Source organism: Biomphalaria glabrata, chromosome 8 (assembly GCF_947242115.1).
Source record: "Biomphalaria glabrata chromosome 8, xgBioGlab47.1, whole genome shotgun sequence".
Taxonomy (NCBI): domain Eukaryota; kingdom Metazoa; phylum Mollusca; class Gastropoda; family Planorbidae; genus Biomphalaria; species Biomphalaria glabrata.
Window position 1 is genome coordinate 26,758,219 of NC_074718.1, and position 22,756 is coordinate 26,780,974.

The 22,756-nt window shown below is 33.5% G+C and overlaps 1 protein-coding gene and 1 long non-coding RNA gene across 5 annotated transcripts in view; one reads left to right on the plus strand and one right to left on the minus strand.

Annotated features, from left to right (window-relative positions):
* LOC106059000 (cholecystokinin receptor type A-like) overlaps positions 1-22,756 on the minus strand; it is a 209,728-nt gene that overhangs the window by 32,750 nt on the left and 154,222 nt on the right. The gene's annotated exons all lie outside the window — the stretch shown is intronic.
* On the plus strand, positions 16,012-19,536 carry LOC129927659 (uncharacterized). Of its 2 annotated transcripts, none has more exons than XR_008779299.1 (4): positions 16,012-16,466; positions 17,668-17,774; positions 18,137-18,210; positions 18,566-19,536. It is a non-coding gene; the product is annotated as an uncharacterized LOC129927659 (long non-coding RNA). The 2 variants fall into 2 exon arrangements; XR_008779298.1 differs by having other exon boundaries at positions 16,173-16,466; positions 18,137-18,205.

The window sequence follows — 22,756 nt, forward strand, 5'->3', positions numbered from 1 at the left end:
TTTTCATTAAATACGTTTGTTTCGTTTTATCGATAGCTTCATTTCATTAATGGTTTTTAATTTCATACATTTTTGCTTTTTTTGATAGACTTGTGGTGAAACAATACGTTCACTATTGCAAACAGATTCAATGTTTGATTGACTGGTGGTGAAACAATACGTTCACTATTGCAAACAGATTCAATGTTTGATTGACTGGTGGTGAAACAATACGTTCACTATTGCAAACAGATTCAATGTTTGATTGACTGGTGGTGAAACAATACGTTCACTATTGCAAACAGATTCAATGTTTGATTGACTGGTGGTGAAACAATACGTTCACTATTGCAAACAGATTCAATTTTTGATTGACTGGTGGTGAAACAATACGTTCACTATTGCAAACAGATTCAATGTTTGATTGACTGGTGGTGAAACAATACGTTCACTATTGCAAACAGATTCAATGTTTGATTGACTGGTGGTGAAACAATACGTTCACTATTGCAAACAGATTCAATTTTTGATTGACTGGTGGTGAAACAATACGTTCACTATTGCAAACAGATTCAATGTTTGATTGACTGGTGGTGAAACAATACGTTCATTATTGCAAACAGATTCAATGTTTGATTGACTGGTGGTGAAACAATACGTTCACTATTGCAAACAGATTCAATGTTTGATTGACTGGTGGTGAAACAATACGTTCACTATTGCAAACAGATTCAATGTTTGATTGACTGGTGGTGAAACAATACGTTCACTATTGCAAACAGATTCAATGTTTGATTGACTGGTGGTGAAACAATACGTTCACTATTGCAAACAGATTCAATGTTTGATTGACTGGTGGTGAAACAATACGTTCACTATTGCAAACAGATTCAATGTTTGATTGACTGGTGGTGAAACAATACGTTCACTATTGCAAACAGATTCAATGTTTGATTGACTGGTGGTGAAACAATACGTTCACTATTGCAAACAGATTCAATGTTTGATTGACTGGTGGTGAAACAATACGTTTACTATTGCAAACAGATTCAATGTTTGATTGACTGGTGGTGAAACAATACGTTCACTATTGCAAACAGATTCAATGTTTGATTGACTGGTGGTGAAACAATACGTTCACTATTGCAAACAGATTCAATGTTTGATTGACTGGTGGTGAAACAATACGTTCACTATTGCAAACAGATTCAATGTTTGATTGACTGGTGGTGAAACAATACGTTCACTATTGCAAACAGATTCAATGTTTGATTGACTGGTGGTGAAACAATACGTTCACTATTGCAAACAGATTCAATGTTTGATTGACTGGTGGTGAAACAATACGTTCACTATTGCAAACAGATTCAATGTTTGATTGACTGGTGGTGAAACAATACGTTCACTATTGCAAACAGATTCAATGTTTGAGTGACTGGTGGTGAAACAATACGTTCACTATTGCAAACAGATTCAATGTTTGATTGACTGGTGGTGAAACAATACGTTCACTATTGCAAACAGATTCAATGTTTGATTGACTGGTGGTGAAACAATACGTTCACTATTGCAAACAGATTCAATGTTTGATTGACTGGTGGTGAAACAATACGTTCACTATTGCAAACAGATTCAATGTTTGATTGACTGGTGGTGAAACAATACGTTCACTATTGCAAACAGATTCAATGTTTGATTGACTGGTGGTGAAACAATACGTTCACTATTGCAAACAGATTCAATGTTTGATTGACTGGTGGTGAAACAATACGTTCACTATTGCAAACAGATTCAATGTTTGATTGACTGGTGGTGAAACAATACGTTCACTATTGCAAACAGATTCAATGTTTGATTGACTGGTGGTGAAACAATACGTTCACTATTGCAAACAGATTCAATGTTTGATTGACTGGTGGTGAAACAATACGTTCACTATTGCAAACAGATTCAATGTTTGATTGACTGGTGGTGAAACAATACGTTCACTATTGCAAACAGATTCAATGTTTGATTGACTGGTGGTGAAACAATACGTTCACTATTGCAAACAGATTCAATGTTTGATTGACTGGTGGTGAAACAATACGTTCACTATTGCAAACAGATTCAATGTTTGATTGACTGGTGGTGAAACAATACGTTCACTATTGCAAACAGATTCAATGTTTGATTGACTGGTGGTGAAACAATACGTTCACTATTGCAAACAGATTCAATTTTTGATTGACTGGTGGTGAAACAATACGTTCACTATTGCAAACAGATTCAATGTTTGATTGACTGGTGGTGAAACAATACGTTCACTATTGCAAACAGATTCAATGTTTGATTGACTGGTGGTGAAACAATACGTTCACTATTGCAAACAGATTCAATGTTTGATTGACTGGTGGTGAAACAATACGTTCACTATTGCAAACAGATTCAATGCAAGTAGTTGGAGATACTCTATAGAGTACATGAAATGCCAATAATCTTCTCCAACTTACCAAAGAGTCCAGAGAAACATTTATCGCTATGTGGAGGTTATACCTGAGGGAAAGTGAAATAAGGGGAAAAAGGGGGAAATAGTTAGTCGTCCAATTCTGAACATCCGGTTCCGGTTGTTAACTAACCCAGTTTCTTATACCAGATGAGTTGAAGAATAAGTACGAAGGTACTTTCAATCACATGTCATTTATTGTTTTTTTTTACATTATGTTTACTTTTAAGTCTAATTGGCAATACATAATAAGGATTAAATACCACCAATCTAATTATATTTAATGTACATGTAATCGGCTTGTAATTATGTGAATTCAATATAGTCCACATTTGAATTCCACGGAATGCAATGATTAACAAAATTATAGTATCGTACTTTACCATTTACCGTAAAATTAATCACACAACTAGTGAAATCGATTCTCAATAGCAATTGAAACACCCCGAGTACGTATTAAAATGGCGACTGTTTGCTGTCTGCTAACTCTGGCCTCGTCGTCTGTTAACATCATCACATAAATACAAAATTTGAAATGACTTCATTTTAAATTAAAGCGATGGGGTCACATGTCGAGCTACAATACTTGATTGTAGCTGAGACTAACTAACAAGTACTACAGAGAGCTTGAACATAGATAGGTAAATATATAAACTGGCCAACAAGACGAGTTTTCTTTGATTATTTTAATACACCGGCTAAATCAATACAGTAGAACACGATGGCCGACGAGACTTTCGAGAATTCATTTTTCAGTCGTAAGAAAACGAGTGACATTCAGTTACAATATACAATGAATATAACAAAATACAATCACTATAACAACATTCCCATATTCACTATCCGTACATACAAAGGAAGGAGCAAAAAATTATTAGCCATCATCCATTTTTTTATGACCGAAAAATAATTGAATGTGATTGACACTATGAAACCTCAAAATATAATATAATATAATATAATATATATATATATATATATATATATATATATATATATATATATATATATATATATATATATATATATATATATATATATATATATATATATATATATATATATATATATATATATATATATATATATATATATATATATAGGTCTGTGCAAATGAACAATAAAAACTGTAAAAAAGGTTTCGGTAAGATTAAATTAAACACTTCTGTTATTGAGTACTGAAGTCTTACTGACCAATGTTTTCCAAACGACAGCTGGAAATCCAAATTCGCATCTATAAGAAAACAAAACTGGATGGTGAAACAAGTCTCTGAATAAATGTCCGAGGTTTAACTTGGTTTAACATAGAATCCAAGATGTGGTTAGGAGATAGAACACGCCATCTTCCTTTAAACACTGGTAACTCCTGTGGCCTCCGCTGTTATTGGGTTTAAGAGCTCGGAGTCCGTTCGCTACAAGCAAACTTGGCCTTATGTTAACAAGCTCTAGAGGCTTTTGGCTAACACAATTTTGTGTGGTAAGAAATCTTAGCCTAACCAAAACAGTGCTGCTGAAAAACAAATTAATTGTACACTCTAGAAAAAATGTTGACACTAATGGTAAACTTCATCTGCCCCTAAGTAACATAGTGTCCAATATATAACGTTGAAAAACAAAAGGCAAATGAATTAACGAAAATGTCCTCCTATGACTGCGCCTATCGATTAGGTCCTACTCTCCAAAACAAATGTAAGACTTTAAAGATTACTGATGAGTTGAAAAGGTATTCGACATAATTCAGGATGTCAGTTTTAACCTACAAGACACCAAACACTCAAGCTTACTTTTTCTTTGTTGTCTTTTTGTTTTTCTTCTATGAGTAAACCAGTTGATTTAATACATCGTTTTCCTTTTAAATCATATAATTTTGTTAACATTTTTCATTAAGAATTTCGAATATTAAAAAAGAAGATGAACAACCAAAAGTTAACATTTTAAAATGACAAAATCCAAACATGATTAGTTTTATCCATTCTCTCTTTTGTCTAATCATCATCATCGTCATCGTCGTGCTCATTACACAAACATCTAGTTCATAACAAGAAAAACATTTTCATCTTTTTTAAAAAGACAATACCTCCATTATTAAACTTCAAATGTAATAAAATAATTAAGAAATTAATAAAAAAAATTTAGTACCATTCGGGTATCGAACCCGTGACATCGCCAGCTGCAAAAAAAATTTGCATTTTCTGATTCGGCCAGGGAGGCAGGTATAATCGATTTACTATTTATTTGTATGTTCATTATATGGACCTCTAGATCTAACACTAGACCTAGATCTACTTCTAGATTGACGTACAAATATAAGCAACGCTTATAAACGTCAATAACCTGGAAGCAACTCCACTCACAGCCAATGATTGTTTTTGTAAATATTAAAACGAAAAATAAGTGAGCTGGGATAGATGTTTTCTCTCTTTTTTTAAAAAAACTTTTCGGGCTTTTGTATTTTATTGTCATAGGTTTTATCCCCGGCTACTACTAAATCTACTGCATATTGTGTCAGTTGGTCGGTCTAGCTGAACAGTATACAAGAGTTACTCCACTTTCCTGGAGACGTGGTGCTTCCTTCGTATTAATAGTTTATAGGTACTACAGAATCATAAACAAACGTCCAATCCTCCTGTTTAAATAAACGACCTGGTTGGTCACTGTTTTCAATCTGGCAACTGTAAGGGTCGTTCCCACCCACACCTCTACGTCAGGCTCCCATTTTTCTTCATTAGCCATCACAGTCCCTAGTAAATGTCTAACAAGAGTTCTCTAAGCAACGGACAGATTGATGGTTGAGGCCAGCGGACATTGGAATGAAAGGAAACAAGTCTGCTACTTTTAGCTCAGATAGTACCGAACAAAGAGAAATGAACTCTTGTATTATATTTCAGCTCAGGCGGAAGTTCTTAATTGGTAGTTAAAAAAAAGGATATAGTAATAGAGGTCTTCTTAAGAACTCTCTCGGTGTTTGTTACCCACTCACCATATTACAACTCTTCACGGCCATTTTTTTTTCGGTCCCTTATTCTCAATTACATTTTATTCTTAGAAAACTTTTCATCTTTTCTTTAGCTTTCATTTGATAGTAAAAACACGTAAATTATCTGGCTAGCTACTTGACCAAAGCAATTCATTTCTATTTTTTTGGCAACAGGGAATAATCAATACAACCAGAACAATGTTTTACAACATTTGAACAAGACTGGCTTTTTTTTTAATCTGCAATCGCCTCCGTCCCTTTCCACCCCTCCAATACTAAGCTGTCAACTTTGTCTGTGTTTAGGCATCGACATGTTCAATCAGAAGATCCTATTGCGACATGTTCAATCAGAAGATCCTATTGCGACATGTTCAATCAGAAGATCCTATTGCGACATGTTCAATCAGAAGATCCTATTGCGACATGTTCAATCAGAAGATCCTATTGCGACATGTTCAATCAGAAGATCCTATTGCGACATGTTCAATCAGAAGATCCTATTGCGACATGTTCAATCAGAAGATCCTATTGCGACATGTTCAATCAGAAGATCCTATTGCGACATGTTCAATCAGAAGATCCTATTGCGACATGTTCAATCAGAAGATCCTATTGCGACATGCTTGAATCAGAAGATCCTATTGCGACATGCTTGAATCAGCATTTAATATGGGCGTGGAATTATGTTTCAATTTTCGAGAAAGTGCCATTTCGTTTCGACTTTTGAGAAAGTGCCATTTCGTTTCGACTTATTAGAAAATGGACATTTGGCTTAATACTCCGTTCTCTAAAAAGTTGTTTCAAAAGTTCAGTTCAACATTAAACAGCGCTCTGCCACTGTAACTTCTATTTCCTTTGACAAAGTCACTGGGTTCAATGATTTCCTGTTTTGACCAATCGAATGTATAATTGTAAGTATAATCCAGAGCTATTTAACCCAACTTACCTTTGTTTCATTAATTACTATGCCTTAAGTATCGCGTTGTCAGTTTAATTGATGTCCCAGCTCCAGGTTATCTCCTCACTTGCTGCTACATGGGCAAGTAATGAACATGGGCGTTGTAAACTTCGAAACTGAATGTTAACGCCCGAGTTCCCATATTGGCCTGCTTAGTGATGAGCTCTTTCGAGCGGTAATTAGACTCACTGTCTGAGTACTAGGTGACCTCCAAAAGGCTATAAAGCAAATAGTCACTCAACTGGAAAACAGAGTTTTTCAAGTGGTCTTGTAGAAGGACTTGTTGAAGTAATTAGAAGATTGGGGAAAATGTCGTCATGGCGAAGAGGGGAGGAAGACGGTATTTTGTGTTTTAAAATAAATGATGTGTCTAGCCACTAACACAGGTTCGGACAGGTTCATCTATGTATTATTACCGTATGGTCGAGTCGTTTGCACCCAGAACTGTCAACACAATAATGCTCATATTGTGGTTTGGATGGGTAAACAATACATTAGGGTTATAGCTACATCATTTTTAAAAATAAAACCTTTCGTTTTTTAAAGTAAAAAAAAAAATTTAATGCCAAGTCTCTGACTTTTTCCTGTAAAACAAAACGATGAATTTCTAAAGCGTCATAAATGCAGAAGCTGGCATGAAAACCCTTTTAAAACTGGATAACAACGTATACATCTGGAGTCTCTGATGTCATAGAGTGTCATTTACCATAATTAGTCATTAACGTTTTAGCCTTTTATGTACAGTGACCAACAAGTGCTTCAGAACTAACGTAGATAAAAAAAAAATTAAAACAAAGCTTATACTGAGAGTAGTTGTATCAATTAGTTTGGATCAGTCATGTCATTAAATATGTAATAGATCTAGACTAATAATAATAAATCATGTGTGATTAGGACTATTTTGACCAATTGTTTTTGTTTAGCGCTGTATCGTGCTTTTAGCTTTCTCGCCACGTTGTGGTCCAATCACATATCTATATCAGTTAGGGGGAGGGGAAAAAGAAAGGGATATCTGGGTGGATTTCACCATAAGGCTTGTCTTCGAGTCCGAAGATTAGTGAGGAGTGCAGTATTTCCCGTGGCTGCGAAGCCCCAACTGTGACCTACATCCAGGACAAGCATAACCATTGTCCGCAGGTGGTCGATTTAGATTTTCTTTTCGCCGTCTGCGTTTGTCCTCGGCAGCGGATTTTCTTTGGGTCTCAAATGTGTATCCCGCGGCCTTCATGAGTGATCTCTAGCTGTCTCGTTCTGAGGCCGCATGCAACCAGGTGCTCTCTTCTATGTCAGCCAAAGAAAGTTGACGCCTAAGCTGGTCTTTGAAGCGTTTCCGTGGGGCGCATTTGTTACGTCGACCACCTTTTAGCCCACCAAGAAAGACTGCCTTTGGCATACGTTCGTCTCTTTTACGGGATACGTGCCCTACCCAGCGTAACTGCAGGACCATAAGAAGTCCCTTTATACTGTCCATACCAGCGTTCGCAAGGACATCACTGTTTGTAGTGCGGTCTTGCCACCGTATGTCCATGATGGAGCGCAAGCATCATTGGTAGAAGCGCTCAAGAAGTCTAAGATGTTTCCTGTATAGTGTCCATGTCTCAGAGCTATATAGAAGGGTTGAGAGAACCACCACCTGGTTTTTGTAGGCAGGCGAAGCGTTTTTTCCGCCAAACTCTCGCCTGAAGGCGTCCAAAAGCGCTACTGGCCCAGGCCAGACGGTTATCAACTTCCCTTGAAAGTGAGGCGTCATTTTACACTTTACTACCTAGATATGTGAAGTGGTCTACTACGTTAAGGGGCTATCCGTTTACAGTGATCCTTGGGGCTGAGTATGTATTATTGGGTGACTTCTAGAACATGACTTCTGTTTTCCCGAGGTTTATAGAAAGACCGAAAGAGGCGGCAGCGTATGCTATTCGTTTACCGCGTTCTGGAGATCATGTTTATTGTGAGCTAGCATGGCGCAATCATCGGCATAGAGAAGCTCCGTTATGACCATCTCCTTTGTTTTTGTATGGGATAGTAGACGTCGAAGATTGAACACATTGCCGTCAGAATGAAACCGGATATAGATGCCTTCGTGCAGTCGCTGCCTCATTTAACACATCATTACGCCAAAGAAGATAGCGAATAGAGTTGCAGCAAGTACACAGCCCAGCTTCACGCCATCTTCTAATGGGAAGTGATCATACAGGTCACCATTGTGTCTGATCTGGCCTTTTTGTCCCACGTGAAACTGCTTGAGAGTTGATAGGAACGTAGGTGGGCATCTCAGCCTAGCCAGAATCCTCCACGAACCATCGCGACTGACCGTGTCGAAAGCCTTGGTGAGGTCCACAAAGGCATTTTTCTTGTAAATGTAGCAGAACAAATATCATGTCAGATGTACCTCTACCTGCTCTAAAACCACATTGGCTTTCAGATAAGTCCTCGTCCACTAAAGAGTGGTTTAGTCGGTCGAGCAACACTGGATCCTTCATGCTACTGACAGAACTGTAATCTACCATAATTGGTTTTTAAAAGCATTTAAAAAAAAAGTTTGGGGGGGGGGGGGGGGAGAACGACCTAAATTTGAACTCGCAGCTCACGCCATCCCAGGCCGACGTACTAACTCTCTGCTAGCGAGGTGTTTATGACTAGAGAAGATTGTATAAAAGGGAACTAATTCAGCTTGTATCACCAATTCAGTCAAGTAAAATTGCATTCCCTTGTTCCAGATACCAAAACAAACAAATTAATTATCAATAAATAATTAAATAATTGTGAATTTGAACATAGTGATTTTTAGGAAACCCATGTGTCCACCCAACTCTGATGGGTTCCTGACATTCATTGTGGAAAGTGGATGCGGTTGATCGTTGTGCTGGCTACATAATGGACTCGTTGACATTCGACCATAGAGACAGATGAGCTTAACATCATCTGCACTTAAGATAATAAGGTTTTAAACGGGTACTTAACGTTTTTGTTATTCAAAAATATAATTTTATAACCCAATTCTAAATGTTTCTAATGAGTGGCCCACCTAAAACTGTCTTCTTCGAAATGTACAGGAACTATTCGACTGATCTTCTTATATCCTTCATTCCTGGCTAGTTGTGAGAAAAAAAATCGATTAGGTTTCAAGTTAACCAAACAGCTCTATCATTCTACTTTTCATTCTTCTCTATAACTTTCTTCAGTGCGCAATTTGTGTACGCATTTCTTACATTCTCATTTGCATTTTCTTACCCAGAATTCCTTCCCTTCATCTCTCTTTAAATTCTCATTTCAATTTTCCCGCTTCATTTGGCTGTCTCTCTCTTTTCTCGTCTGCTTTTCTTGTTGAAATTTCCCTTATCATGAATAGGATTTTCATTTTTGATTTACAATTTTGACCTTTATTGATTTCTTCATCGATATTTGCGTTTAACCCTTCAGCTGTCTACGGGCATATTTTGTAGTTTGTTATAAGTTTGTCCTTTTAAGTCTGTCCATTTAAGTCTGTCCACTACTGACTTTAATATCATTTCCGTGTCCTAGAATACAACCACATTTTTTTTTAGAATGCGGACTAATTAAGACGAGATAATTTCAGACAAATCTATTTTGCATTGTAGTAATGGTGACAGCATAATTATAGTTTAGCATGGCGTCATCATAAATTTGGTCTAATCAGATAAACTAGATACTAGCAAGGCCATATTATATCACGTTTGTAGGTCACACTGAACAAGTTCAATAAATATTTCCAAGAAGAGACATTATGAAACCTGACATATTTTCCTTACTCCCTACTCATTGAGCGGACAAACCCATTCATAATTACCATGCGCGGACAAACCCATATACAAATACCATTAGAGGGCATACCCATGTATAACTAACATTAGAGGACAACCCTATATATATATATATATATATATATATATATATATATATATATATATATATATATATATATATATATAATAACCATGAAAGAACAACCCCATCTATTAGTACTATAAGCGGACAACCCCATGTATAATATACCATGAGCAGACAACCCCATGTATAATTACCATGAGCGGATTACCAAATGTATAATTTCAATAAGCTTAATATAAGCGCATTATCTATTGTATAATTACCATGAGCGGATTACCCCATGTTTCAATAAGCTTAATATAAGCGCATTATCTATTGTATAATTACCATGAGTAAGACTATCCCATGTATAATTACCACATATATAAAACATAATTCTTCTTCCATTCTATTTCCAAAACATTCTATTCTAGACATGTCTCAGAAATGTTTCCAGTTATGTCTACGTTCACTAGGACAGATCAATGCCAGATTTCCAAAGCTTGATGACACATTCAACACAACAAGTTCCGCTACGAGCAGTTCACTTTCCTCTTCAGCGTGTTGACTGTAAGTTTTTTTTTCCCTTGTTAAGAAAAATAATTCCAATTTCATTATATCCCGGTATCGAAAGCGGATCTGTTTCTCTGATTCCCACATTCTCCCACTCTTTTCTTTTTCTCTTTACAAACATTCATGTGCACGCTACACTCACACACACGCACACGCAAACACACAGAAAAGCCAAAATGTACGGCTGATTAAATAAATTCTGATTCGTAGAGGATTTAATTGGGCCGACGCTTCCAGGAGTATACATTCTTAACGATATGCTCTTTGAACTTAACATAAGTGCAATCTGTGGAATCTGTGGAATCGAATACTTTCAATAAGGTCCGATTTTGAGTGGTGGACAAGCTTATTGAACAATATATTAAAATATTGAGAGTTGAAATTGCATAAGTTTACTTGTAGCTCAAGTCTTCTTAAATAAAAAGAAAATCTCTCCGGATTTAGATTTATTGCGTCTACTATTTTAATTTAAAACGAGATTGCAAAAAGAGTTTGTGTTAACACACAAACTTATAGGCGACCCCCATCGGATCAGCCTATTTGTAAGGAATATTCAAGACATGATTTTGTTTTGATTGTCAAAATTTATAAAATTTCTGAGATTCATTTGACGTTTTAAAAAATGTTTTTTTAAAATGTTTTAAATGTTACATGGATTGTCGTTTGAACTTCTTGATTGTCCTTGGTTCATACTCCGCCCACTCCTATCCCCCGTAGTCCTGCGGGAGGTTTGTACTAGGAGTAAGTTATCTTCAACTCTGAAGGAACATCCGAAACACGTGAAAAAAAAAAGAAGGTGGATTGATGAGTAAGAGTCATAGATGAGCGCTTAACAAGAGATTTCCAACAATCGTTTGTCATCAATATGTTTTTTAAGAAAAACATTTTTGCGATATTTTGTTAGGAAAAAAAACTATGACGGATATACTGACCCACAAACTACACAAAACTAATAGCAGCTTTTCCCTTAACGGGGCCTCTAAAAACATTTAATACGAGAAGATTGACGAGATTTAATAAACGTTGATGCACCCAGTTCTTAAAGCATTTCATTAAAAGAATTCAATTCATATAACGTCGATGAAAAAAACAACAACTTTCCACCACGTTACATGACCTAGTTAGACAAAAAATGTTTTCATCAGCACGAGAAAGTTGACGAGGTTTACTAGACATTGGTGCATCGAGTTATTATAGCATTTCATTTAATACCATTTGACGTCAATGAAAAAGAATCTCACTAGTCACACGACCTACTTAGGCTCCTAAAATGTCTTTATCAACACGAGAGAGTTGACGAGGATTAATAGACATTAGCACACGATTACTTTGCGTCAATGTAATAGTAATATTATTTATTCAGAATCCGGAATAATCTAGTACCATTAATTACATTTTTGGGATGGTGTAGCAGGAAAATTATACGTACTATAACCTAATGGATTTGTATAAACAAAATTTGGTGTTAAGAAGTTGTTTAACGATAATGAGATTTTTGTGTGGTTTTAGCTAGAAAATTAAATATAACGTAAGATAGAAGTGCGATTTTAAACATTGAAACATAAAATGTTTTTCATAAAATATACGGAACACACGAATTGATTTTCGATGAGTTTTTGCGACGTTTCAGCCAGAAAATAAATGTTATATATAGAGCTGTGATTTTAAACTTTCATTTTGGCATTAGTGGTGACAAGGCTAAGTCGATATATGCATAAAAAATATTTTTAGGGAAGGCTTAAGAATTCTCAAGTTCTATGTATCGAGATCACTATATTAGAGGTTTTTATAAAAGCATAGTGTTTCCTCCACGTTTCCATTTCCTAAACTCGCCTGTGAGATAAGCGCATGTGCAGACTGGTTGAATTAATGATAAGTCTCCTATAGAAATAGACATTTCCTTGTAACAAACTTATTTCAACTTTTAAAAAGAGATATGAAAAAGGAAAACAGCAGTTTAAAAAAAAAGCAACAGGTATATACATGTACACTGTACACTATTTTTTTTTTGTTTACCCTTGCAATTACAAAATTGATGTTGAGGAAAAAAACAACAAAGAAGTAAGAGACTCCCTCCTAATTAGGTCAGCCAATAAAAAAAAATCTTACTTTAATTGGCAAAATGCAAGATCATTTTATTTTTTATTATTTGGTATTTTTTACTTCGATTCCTCTGCATGTGCCAGCTTTGAAGCTAATTAGACTCTCCAATAAAATAAAAGTATCATAAATTCCATAGCATGATACTATATTTTTGCAAATCATCGATATTCTGCTGGAATAAAAAAAACTAATGGTTTGCTAAGTTGTTTTTTTTTTCTTATAATCTAAAAATTCTTACTTTTTAGATTACCCTGATTCACTGACGTCATTCAAGGTATGCAAGCTATATTGTTTTTTTTTAGAGGCTCCCGATTGGGTAAAAGACGCTATTAGTTTTGTGTGGCATGTCTGTCCGACCGTCTGTCCGTCCGTCCCCTTTAGATCTCAAAAACTAGAAGAGTAAATGAAAATCGGACATCATGATATTTTAGATCATTCAAAGTTCTGATGCAAAGGCTACTTTTTTCTTTTCCGAAAGTGAACCATCTTATTTTTTAAATTAAATATGCAAGCAAATTTTTCAAAAAATTACACCACTTTTCAATGAAAAACTTCAGGGGAAGTAAGTCTAATTAAAAAAGTTCACAAGCTTAATCTATATTATAAAGTAGAATGTGAGGGGTATGTATGTATGTATGTTACTTATAGACATCAAAACCGCTTGACCAATCTTGATAAAACTAGGCAGGAATGTTCCTTGGGTACCAACTTAGACCGTAGTGTATGTATTGTAGCCCTAAAACAAACTTAAGACCCTCAAAAAAAATAAAGTTGTCCGACTCTATTACAGCTATAGTATTTTATGGATCTAGGCCATGCCTACAATGTTGACATGAGAAAAGATAGAAAGGATTTAGACCTAGATCTAATTTTAAGAAATACACTTTGCGCAGATAGTTTTTTACTTTGACACATGAAAATACAAAAGAAGATCCATTGATTTCATTATATAATAAAATTAACCTTCAATTTTGTGTTTCAAAAGCATTTTTTACATTAATTAGTTCCTTATATCTGTGATTACAGATTTCCTGACGAACATTCTTTCATTAGACAATTCCGTAATGAATCGCGTACTAAAAATTAATTCGTTTAATTGTTTACTTTATAATCCCATCCCTAGATCTAAAACTCTAATTCAACTCTAAGATGATAAAACTTCTCTTCGCACAGATAGTTTTATACTTTAACACATAAACATATTAATTAAAGTCCATTCATTTCATATTTTGATCAAATAAACATTCAAATTTGGTTTTCTAAAGCTACATCCGTTTGCGAAAGCTGCGAAGCCGAGTTGAGATAGGCCAAGATCTATATTCATTCATGAATCGCGTACTAAACATTATTTCGTTTAATTATTCACTTTATAATCCCATTCATTTAACAAAGCTATCGCCATAGACATAAATAAATATAGACTGGAAGTAGGAAGTTATTTTTATTTGGGGGAAGTCAAATATGTTTGATGTACTATATCTATGTGAAAAAAAAATGGCGGCAATTGAGCTATAAATTCTAGGACTAACATTTCAGCCAATATATAATTATGATCTTTAGTTTTGAAAAGTACAAAACTGCCATATTCCCAGTATTTTGCCTTTGTTTCTTAATCATAGACATAGGCAAATATATATAGGTTTGTGATGTGGATCTATGTTTGTTGACATGGCTTCTTTATTAATGTATGGCGGTCGTCTTATCGATTCAAATTGTTAGAATTAGTTTTTAGTAAAAAAAAGTCAAAGAAAATGAGCTGAACGTGCTCTAATGTTCGTAGTACGATAGGCCAAGGATAAATTCTAAAGGTTGAAAAAAAATTGAATATTATACACATTAACTTTCAGTAAGTCAGAATAACTGTGACTGTGACTGTGACCCCTGTCACTAATTTAATATTGATAGATCTCTAAATCTAACAAATATGACTAATATTTGTAATAACTAGGTCTAATACTTTTCATACTTTTTACTACTAACTATTAAACCATGGAACTATACTAATGGAACACCAGCTTCGAGATTTTATGATCAGAGTGCCGTCGCGCATCTTTTTTCGCGCACCATACCAATTTGAAAAATCGATGAGGATGCCAAAGAAGAAATTTACTCCGAGAGCCACTTGGATTGACCTTCATTGAGAGTAAAACTTCCCCACACTATATTTTATTAGATCTGTAAAAACGTTATCCATTTTCTGACTATCTGATAAAATAGATACAATTTCCCTGAATAATGGATCGTCACAAAAGATTTTTTTTTAAGGCCACTTCATTAAAATAGGTGTTTCCAGTACTTCCTCATTTGGGTATTTTACACAAAATCTGGATTTTTTTTTATGTACATGTCATTTTTATCATCTGTCCCGCGCTACCAAACCATCCACTTTTCCCGGTCACCAATGTTCTTAACAAGATATCAAGAGAGAGAGGCTGGTCCATTATTTGCGTAGTCCAGCCAGCTTTTTTTTTTTGACAACCTTTTTTCGTTCTCTCTCATGAAGGATATGTTTTGAAAATTAGTCTTACAAAATACAATTCCAAACCAACTCATGCAGTTATCGTCTTTTCACAGTATTGAGGAGTCATCCTTTTTGCTAGCCAGAGTGTTAATTGGCAAAAGTGAAAAATTCATTTTCTTTAATTTTTTAAAGTAAATATTCATAACTATATCTTTTATATAATAATATATTTTTAAAATAATAATCTTTTATATAGACATGCTTTAATAGATCTAATAAATGATTAACTCGGACCTACCAATATGGGTATATAAATACTTAAATCTGGGTATTTAAAATTTCGAATGCGAATTTTTAAAAAACCGAACTTATATTGATCTAGATCTCTTGTATAATATCTAGAATAATATAGATCTACAACACCTAGGCCTAGACTAAAGTTAAAGACTAAGGTCTAGATTTATTTAACGTTTTAAAAAAAATCAATAGATCTAATATAGACAGTCATGAGATCCACTCTATTTTATCTAGATCTAGACCATACACATGAGATCAATAATTGTCAATATGAATATTTATAGATCTAGCTAGACATAGTGATGATACTAATGATAGTCACTAGTCAAATCTAGTGACTCTACTGTCTCTACTAGTCTAGATTCTAGATCTATCGATCATCTATGATCTAGTCTGTCTATAGCTATACTTACTATTATACACTTTTACAGTATATGAGTATACTCATACGAGTCATACTGGCTATACTATAGTATAGACACTATAGTTAGTATAGTCATAGTTAATTCTTTTTAATAGTAGATCTATAATCTATCAATTCCATCTAAATTATTCTAAATCTAGACTTCACTTTCACATCACATTCAGTCATTCACACGATTATTGATACAGACAGTGAATGAAATGAATGCAGTGGTTATATACTGATTATACTTAAAGTGACGATACTACTTATAGATCTACCAGTTGATAAACATCATCATCATAGATAATAATCTACATCTATAATCATAGTGCCCTTTATTTAGTCAATATAGTCAAGTCAAGGTAGTGGAACGTAAACTCGAAGGTTTAATACAATATGGTATGAGTCTATGAGTTAGTATAAGATCTAATTATTTTGTTACTTTGTATGTGACAATATGTCAATGTCTCAATTAAAATAATTAATATCACCAGCCATATCATTTTAAATATTTAAAAAGTAGACATAGATTTTTATTATATTATAAATAGATAGATTAGATCTACATATAATTTTACGAACTTTAGAAATGATTGATTTTATTTTTTATTGATAAGCCTTCTAGACTAGATCTAGCATCTCTAGCTAGACTCTAACATGTAGATTGTAGATCTTTGAATTGGATCGATATTCACCTTCCTAAATTGTCTCTAAAGTCTATAGCTGATTTGAGAGGCCCAACGAGGCAAGACGAGTCTATTAGTACTCTGTCTCTTGATCTATCTAGTAGGCCTACTAAGCTAGTGCATTAGCCATAGTGTAGTCAAATCTTGACAACTAGTCTTCTAGATCTAAGCTTCTAGAATAATTAGATCTAGATCCAGTTTAGATTTAGAGTATAAAAGTTTTTACTACCTAAAATACTAAATCTACTGATCTAAATTCTAGATATATAGATCCAGTTCAGATTAGGATATAAAAATATTCCACTAGCTAAAATTCTAAATCTACTCATCTATACTTAATATGTTAGATATTATATGACATCTATCTACAAAAATTATTATTAAGATATAATTATAGATTCTAGACTAGTTATATATGTACATAAAATATATAAATAAAAGATAAAATTTATGCAGGCCTAGGTCCCATAAATTTATAATTGATCCAGATCTATCAGTAAAAGTTACCTTCGATTGGCAGTTTTACCCAATCTAATCTATACAAGACAATTTATAATCCATGCCTTGCCTACACCCCATATATATTAGTTTCCATTCCATGCCATACCCATGAGTTCATGAAATAATAAATGATGTGGTGTCAAGTTGGATCTATCCCCTGAAATTCAGTACTTTAATATAAAACTCACATATCTAGTTAATTATTTGCTGACACTCTGATAAACTTGGACTTGTGTGATACATATATGTTTCTTATCAGATTTAATTAATGAAGTTTTGGGTGCATTTTAACCAGTAATAAGGCTACAAAAGTAGCATCAGGTGTATTCTAACCATTGGTATTTTTCCTGGCAACATTTCTATTCTAGTCTGTGATAAATTATAAATAAAAAAAAATGTTTGTAATGTTTCAGTTATTAACAAGTAGAACCATGGCAACCAGTTCTGATGATGTACCAGAATGGCTCAAGGATCATACTTATACTATTTCTACTCTCTGGGCATCCATTCAATATTTAATGTAAGTACTACTATACAATTTTTATTTTAGTTATCTAATAGATGTTTTATGAATTGTGTGATTTTCATGGTCAAGCAACATCCAAATATCTGGGATGGAATTTAACATTTTTCTCTAAGTTTTTTTTTTTTTTTTTATTTATAACACTCTTAAGCACGTTCATTTTTCATGAATGCCTAATATACCTTGGCTATTTTAAAATTGTGCAGGCCATTCCTTTACAATAAACTGTTAGATGAAATTAGGCAAAATTGTCTGATAATTTGTATGTTTGATACAACGTTTTCAATTTAATAATATTATTTTTTAATTGTAATGTTTTCAAAAGAAATTAACCAATATGCCTAATTGTATAATTACAGTTATGTTTGGAAATGCAAGAAAAAGGCATGCATTCCTGAAAAGTCAATGATTGGTTGCACCTCTTAAAGGTAAGGTACTGCAATTTTTCCCATGTACTTTTCTCATAAGCTGAAGTACTTGTATTTTTGAAAAACTAGTTTTCCATGAAAATGTAAATCATAATATATGTTATAGTTGCTTTTAGATTAGTTCAATGTGCATCAAATTAACTGAACATCTGCCTTCACCTATAGTAATAATTCATAACTATTAAGGTCAGGGCCATGTCTACACATTAACACAGTAGCTCCTTTTAGGTACAGACTATTTTTAGAATGGCAAAATTATATAACTATAATTAATAACATATATACGTTTAGCATGGTCAACACATATGTCACACATATTTTTATTTTTTTTTAAATCCTTTTATTTATTTTTATAACTAGATAACTTTCTGTTATGAGAAAAGATGAGATTCTTGGACTCCTGCATAGCACCACCAGAAAGGAAAATCCCATCATGTTGCAAAATAAAAGTCTTGGACCAATTTTAATTTAAGATATATATTATACTGTAAGCTGTATACATATTTATGTATATCCTGTCATTCAGCCAACAGGTTTGGATTTAGTATTTCTTTAAATCTGTTTGATATTGTACTTGAAAACTATTAATCTGAGCCCTATTAAAACAAGAGGGAGTGCAGTGGATGAGTGGTAAGGGAAATTTTACTTTTTTAAAATTAAAATAAGAATCTAACAAAAGTAAACATATAAAATATGGTGCATTCTCCTTAAAACTAAAACCTGGTGCAAAGGTTTTAAAAGTTGGCAAAAAAAAAAAGCAACATCAATTAAATATTTTTAATTCCCTTTGCAAAACTTACTGAGAAGAACATGCATGTTGTTCCCTCATAAGTTTCTTGACAGAGGAAATCTTGTTTATATAAAAGCAAATTAAGAAAAAAATTATAATCATTATTTCAAATGGTTGTATCTAAACCTTATGAATTATTTTTCAGTTATAAATATATTGAAATGAATGGATAATCATGAAATTGTTAAATAATTGCTGCTATCATTCCATTGACTAAAGAACCATAATTTTTTTTTTTAATTAATTTCAAAATTAATTAATTAATTAATTTTCAAGCAGAGTTCACATAGATCTTGAGTGAAATTTTTCTTTTTTTGACTAATGCTTCAATTTTATTGTATCATTAGTTTTTTATTTTTATTACCCAGAATATTTAAAAAATGAGTACACTATTTTCATGTAATAATGTAACTTGGTATTCACACATCAAAATACGCTATAATCTTTAGGCCATATAGATTTGTATAAATATAAATTAACTTGCTTAAATACATTGTAAATGTATATTGTTTGGATAAGAATAAAGTTTTTCTGTAGACAATTATTGTTCAAGATTTGTTGATGCTCCTGCTTAATAAATTATATACACAGGTCATTAGTTTTAACACACTACTGACACAAGAAAAACTGGTCGCCCCCACTTCCAATACATACATGTAAAAAAACGTGACCTCAAATCAGTGAACATCAATACTGACAATTGGGAAGACATAGCTTTAGACCGCAACAGATGGAGAGACAGTGACCAAGAAAGCTATGGACAGTGAAAGTACATAGGTCTCAGCTCAGGAAGAAAAACGTACAATCCGAAAAACGGCCAGCTCCTCTACCAACCGAAGCAAAAACCACCTTAACCTGTGCTATCTGTGGATGGGAGTGTTTCTCCGAAATAGGGCTCCACAGCCACATGAGGAAGTGTGCTCTGAGATGAAACCTTAGTCTTTCTATTTCTACGACTGAAGGAGGCCAATGATGATGATACAGGTCATTAGTTTTAACACGTCTGATAATAAATGACAGTACAAGTTATTGAATGAAAATGTGTCATTATTTCAGGTGCTTTAGGCCTACATCAATGTGAGGTACCAGTACTTTGATTGTGTCATGTAACAATTTAAAGCAACATTTTGAAATGAATAGTGTGTAGAATTGACAGTAAATACATTTAAGTGATGGGCTGTGATCTGCATGAATTGAATTTGTGTTTTTGATCTTTACTTCAAGTAAATGTTAATGAACAATTAATTTTTAATGAATAAATAATTTAAAAATAAATACAAAGAAACCATAAACATCTACTTTATTTTAATAATTTTTTTTCATCAGAACAGAATTTCCAACTTTGCATTCTTAAAATAAAATATAATTTATTTAGAGTAGAGTCAGAACACAAAATCATAGTTTTGAAATTAAGTAAATTAAGCTAAGCTGTCATCTCTTATAAACATTTGTATATAGACTACACACAATTTAATTATTATTTTTCATCAAATTGCAGGAACTAGTACATGCACTTATGCATATTTGACAATAAAAAACCTTAGTCAATGAAATAGTAATACTAGTAAATGAGATAAAAGTAAACTAAATATCATCAATGCTATTGAAGCCACACTTGTTTCTTTTTATCTTGTTTGGTGGACTGCAATTAATTGCTATTAATTTTACTGATTGTCTTAGCTGAAATGCCAGTGTCGTCTCTTTGAATCCTAAGCTTATTTTCTTGGTTACTGGAAGTCCAGATGTTTGGAGTTTCATTTTAAACACCTATATATTCCGAAATGGCCTTCCGATAGGCAAAACCTATTTGCCTAACATGTCATATGCACATAAAGAGGTACCACAGAAATGCTTTAAAGACAAGCTTAGGCGCCAACTTGCTTTAACTGATATAGAATAAGAGAGCACCTGGTTGCATACAGCTTCAGAGCGAGACAGCTGGAGGTCACTTACAAAGGTGTGGTATACACCAATGAAAATTAATTGCCGAGGGTAGACGGCAAAAAGAAAAAAAACAACTGATTCTACCACAGGTGGACAATGGTTATGCCTGTGCTCAGTGTGGCATAATATGTAGGTCACAGCTGGGGCTGAGTAGCCACTGGAAACATAGCATTCCTCATAAGTCTTCGGAATCAAAGACAAGCCTATCATTTTTGTAGAATAGTTTGTAGCTTCTGTAAATGCATGAAATGCCATCACAAATGACACAAGTCCTCTGTGAGTTTGATCATAGTTTGATGGATTATAAACATCTTACTTCTTTGCCTTATATTAAATGGTCCTTCTGTCTGTTCCACTAGGTTTATCTAAATATCATTGATATATAGTAACATGTCATCAAAATAAAAACTAGAATCTCTGCAACTGGTTTACAAGTCAGAAGTCATCAATAACACTTGCCATTTAAAAAAAAAACAACAATTTAGATTACTGATTAGTCAAATTAGTGACTGATTATTCGATTCATTTTAGGCCTATAATTTTTTTTATGTGAATATATAATGATCCTTTACACTTTGTGACTTTACTAGTAGATCTATACTTTGGAGTAGACTTGTTTGTTGAGCTGAAGTCGGAAGTACACATTGAATTTTACTGTGATCTAGATCTAGTAATCATCTAGTCAAATGTAGTGATCTACTTGTACTAGATCTAGAGTCTAGTAGTAGAGAGAGTAGGCCTATCTGTCATATCGTGATCAGTAGGTGGCTGAAGTTTTATAAATCTATTCCATGACAAAAACCCTGGCTAGATTTAGATCTACTGGTCTAGACATCTAGATCTAACTAGAATTAAACTAGATAACTGAATTAGAGAAGTAGCTTTCTGGATCTAGAAGTAGAATCTATATATTACTAATATTAGATCTAGTTGCGTCAAACGCTTAATTTTTGGTTGTTGTTTTTAATAAATGCACATAAAATACATTGTATTTTGGCAATAAAAATACCCAGTTGGTAGTCAAGTAATTCTAATAATTAATTAATGAATGACTATCAGTATTTGTTTTAGATCTATCAGATTCATATGACTTATTATTTATACTTATTTTATATCATTCGTCCAAGAAAATCTAGCTCTAGATCTATTTCATTTTAGATTAGGCTATAGTTGGTTTTTTTTTTTTTTATTTTTTTTTAATTTTATTTAGGCTACAATATTATCAAGATTAACTTTTTCTTTGTTTCCCACGAGACGTGTATGACTATAGCCTAGTCCTTTCGATAATAAAAAAAAACGATTAGAAATGCTTAGCTTGGAGTGTCAAAACTGTATAAGCCTCCTATTTTTATTTCGTGCAATTTAGTATATCGTAACAAATACGCATTTGGCGGAACGGTAGACAGGTCTTCATCCAGATTTAGTGTAAATAAACCAAACACAGAAACACTGAAAGATTGTATTTTCGGAATTTAGATTCTATTTTTTGGAAAATAAGTGGCATTTTATAGGGTGATAGAAAAAAACAACTTTTGTGACGATCTCTTATTCAGGGAAATTGTATCTATTTTATCAGATAGTCAGAAAATGGATAACGTTTTTACAGATCTAATAAAATATAGTGTGGGGAAGTTTTACTCTCAATGAAGGTCAATCCAAGTGGCTCTCGGAGTAAATTTCTTCTTTGGCATCCTCGTCGATTTTTCAAAATGGTATGGTGCGCGAAAAAGATGCGCGACGGCACTTCGACTCTCTTTGTCTTTGTAAAAAACTCGAAGCTGGTGTTCCATTAGTATAGTTCCATGATTAAACTAGTC